The sequence below is a fragment of the Pistacia vera genome, unplaced genomic scaffold, assembly GCF_008641045.1.
Source record: "Pistacia vera cultivar Batoury unplaced genomic scaffold, PisVer_v2 Contig851, whole genome shotgun sequence".
Taxonomy (NCBI): domain Eukaryota; kingdom Viridiplantae; phylum Streptophyta; class Magnoliopsida; order Sapindales; family Anacardiaceae; genus Pistacia; species Pistacia vera.
This window is the reverse complement of record NW_022196725.1, coordinates 183,979-187,737: the sequence shown is the minus strand read 5'-3', so window position 1 is coordinate 187,737 and position 3,759 is coordinate 183,979. Positions and strand designations below refer to the sequence as shown.

Sequence of the window (3,759 nt, the reverse complement as noted above, 5' to 3'; positions counted from 1 at the left end):
AGGTTGAGAATGAGCATATCGTCGGAGGATATATAGTGGGTGGTGCAGAAGCAGTTCAGAGAGCATTAAAGGACTATTCTAGTCCTACTATTGATGGATGTTATTCAAGCATCAGCAGACCACCCGTTCAAGTGAACAATTTCGAGATTAAGCCAGCAATTATCGGAATGATTCAGCAGTCGATCCAATTTGCTGGGTTACCTAATGATGATCCCAACCTGCATATCGCAAATTTTCTAGAGTTGTGCGACACATTCAAGCATAACGGAGTATCCGAGGATGCAATCAAACTAAGGCTTTTCCCATTTTCTCTTCGGGATAAAGCTAAGGCTTGGTTGATTTCATTACCATCTGGGAGCATCACAACGTGGAATGAGTTGGCTCAAGCATTCCTCACTAAGTACTTTCCACCTGCCAAGTCGGCCAAACTGAGGAGTGAGATTACCAATTTTTATCAGCAAGATTCAGAGTCATTGTATGAAGCATGGGAAAGGTTTAAGGATCTCTTACGGAGGTGCCCACACCATGGTATACCAATCTGGTCAAAAGTGCAAACGTTCTACCAAGGTTTGCTACCAACCCTTCAAGCCATGATTGATGCAGCAAGTGGGGGAGCCTTGAACACCAAAACTCCAGCGGAAGCATACAATCTGATCGAGGTGATGGCAAACAACAATTATATGAGGACTCCAGAAAGAAATTCAACAAGGACATCAGCGGGAGTACACGAAGTCGACAGTTACACTGCATTAGCTGCTCAACTTACGAACATCCAGAAGCACTTAGGTAATGTGTTGAAAATAAATGCAATTGAATCTTCCTCTCTAACATGTGACCTTTGTGCAGGAAATCATGCGTCGAACGATTGCCAAGAGGGAAATCAGTTTGCTCAGCCTGAACAAGCCAACTACGTCAACAATTTCCAAAGAGGGCAAAGGAATCTGTATTCCAATACGTATAATCCAGCATGGAGGAAACACCCAAATTTTTCATGGAGCAACAACAATAAGCAAAAACAAGCACTTGTTTTTCAACCTCAAGAGCAAAAATCAAACTTGGAAAATGCATTAACCAAGTTCATTGAGGAGACAAGCAAGAGGTTTGAGAAGATCGACTTCCTGGTTCAGAACCAATCTGCATCTATAAGGAACCTAGAGACTCAAATTGGGCAGATTCACAACATATTAACGGGAAGAGGTCAAGGGGTTTTACCGAGTGATACAGAGAAAAATCCTAAGGAACAGGCACATGCAATCACCCTGAGGAGTGGAAGAAATTTGGAAAATCGGAGGGTGAAAAACAGAGGATAGAACAAAACCTGAAGAACGATCGCAAGAACGATCGCCGCGGCGATGAAACTGGTCGCCACGGCCACCGTGAAAATGTTCAAATTTCGTCAGGATTATCCTACGATCACCGCGGCGACCGTACAAATGAGCAGAATAATCCTTCAAACCAGTCAACCTTGCCGTATCCACAACAGTTGAAGAATCAGAAGCTCGACAAGCAATTCGGTAAGTTCATTGACATGTTTCGCAGTTTACATATTAATATTCCTTTTGTTGATATGCTTGAACAGATGCCGAAGTATGCGAAATTTTTGCAGGAGATCCTCAAGCACAAGAGAAAATTTGAGGAACACGAGAAAGTCATGCTGACAGAGGAATGCAGTGCGCTGATTCAAAAGAAACTACCACCTAAACTACGGGATCCAGGGAGTTTTACTATCCCTTGTATTATTGGTAGTTGTTATTTTGATAAAGTGCTATGCGATTTAGGGGCTAGTATTAACTTGATGTCGTTTTCCATTTACAGGAAGCTTGGATTGGGAGAAGTGAAGCCAACCACCGTGTCTCTCCAATTAGCTGATCGATCGATCACATATCCTAGGGGGGTAGTCGAAGACATCCTGATTAAGGTAGATAAACTGATATTCCCAGTAGATTTCATAGTGCTAGATATGGAGGAAGATAGGGAAATACCTTTAATTTTAGGGCGACCTTTTCTGGCCACGGGTAGAACATNAAGTTTTTGGCGCCGTTGCCGGGGAACTATTTTGTTTTACCAATATCAATACGAAATATTTAGTTGCTAATTTGATTTTTTTTTTAATTATTTTTGTCTACTGAAATTTTTTATTTGTGTTTGATTTGTTTGTTGTTTTCAGCTAGAATCTGGAGAGTTTACGTTCGAGAGGTAGGGGTGATCTTAATCCACTAGATTTTGAGATCAAACAAACCGCTAGACAGTTGAGAAAGGAAAAGAGGCAAGCTGAATCTGAAAGAGCCATGGCTAACACAGGATTTGTCAATTCGAATGTGCAAAATCAAGAGGTTGAGAATGAGCATATCTTCAGAGGAGATACAGTGGGTGGTGCAGAAGCAGTTCAGAGAGCATTGAAGGACTATTCTAGTCCTACTGTCGATAGTTGTTATTCAAGCATCAGGAGACCACCCGTTCAAGCGAACAATTTTGAGATTAAGCCAGCAATTATCGGAATGATTCAGCAGTCGATCCAATTCGCTGGGTTACCTAATGATGATCCTAACCTGCATATCACAAATTTTCTGGAGTTGTACGACACATTCAAGCATAATGTAGTATCCAAGGATGCAATCAAACCAAGGATTTTCCCATTTTCTCTTCGGGATAAAGCTAAGGCTTGGTGGATTTCATTACAATCTGGGAGCATCACAATGTGAAATGAGTTGGCTCAAACGTTCCTCACTAAATACTTTCCACTTGCCAAGTCGGCCAAACTGAGGAGTGAGATTACCAATTTTTATCAACAAGATTCAGAGTCATTGTATGAAGCATGGGAAAGGTTTAAGGATCTTTTACGGAGGTGCCCACACCATGGTATACCAATCTGGTCACAAGTGCAAACGTTCTACCAAGGTTTGCTACCAACCATTCAAGCCATGATTGATGTTGCAAGTGGGGGAGCCTTGAACACCGAAATGCCAGCGGAAGCATACAATCTGATCAAGGTGATGGCGAACAACAATTATATGAGGACTCCAAAAATAAATTCAACAAGGAGATCAGCGGGAGTACACAAAGTCGACAGTTACACTGCATTAGCTGCTCAACTTATGAACATCCAGAAGCAATTAGGTAATATGCTGAAAATAAAGGCAATTGAATCTTCCTCTCTAACATGTGAACTTTGTGCAGGAAATTATGCGTCGAACGATTGCCAAGAGGGAAACCAGTTTGGTCAGCCTGAACAAGCCAACTACATCAACAATTTCCAAAGAGGGCAAGGAAATCCGTATTCCAATATGTATAATCCAGCATGGAGGAAACACCCGAATTTTTCATGGAGCAACAACAATGAGCAAAAACAAGCACCTGTTTTTCAACCTCAAGAGCAAAAATCAAACTTGGAAAATGCATTAACCAAGTTCATTGAGGAGACAAGCAAGAGGTTTGAGAAGACTGACGTCTTGGTTCAGAACCAATCTGCATCTATAAGGAACCTAGAGACTCAAATTGGGCAGATTCACAACATATTAGCGGGAAGAGGTCAAGGGGTTTTACCGAGTGATACAGAGAAAAATCCCAAGGAACAAGCACATGCAATCACCCTGAGGAGTGGAAGAAATTTAGAAAATTCGGAGGGCGAAAAACAGAGGATAGAACAAAACCTGAAGGATGATCAGAAGAACAGTCGCCGCGGCGATGAAGATGGTGGCTGCGGCGAGCATGAGAAGGAAGAAAATTCTGTGAAAAGGAAGGACGATAGCCACGGCGATG

The 3,759-nt window shown here is 42.0% G+C and overlaps 2 non-coding genes across 2 annotated transcripts; both read right to left on the bottom strand.

Moving 5' to 3' along the window:
• Nucleotides 1–425: 425 nt before the first annotated feature.
• LOC116118651 lies at nucleotides 426–532 on the bottom strand. The gene has a single exon (XR_004126183.1). It is a non-coding gene; the product is annotated as a small nucleolar RNA R71 (small nucleolar RNA).
• A 2,224-nt stretch (nucleotides 533–2,756) lies between these two features.
• LOC116118652 lies at nucleotides 2,757–2,863 on the bottom strand. Its single transcript, XR_004126184.1, has one exon. It is a non-coding gene; the product is annotated as a small nucleolar RNA R71 (small nucleolar RNA).
• Between the last annotated feature and the right edge of the window lie 896 nt (nucleotides 2,864–3,759).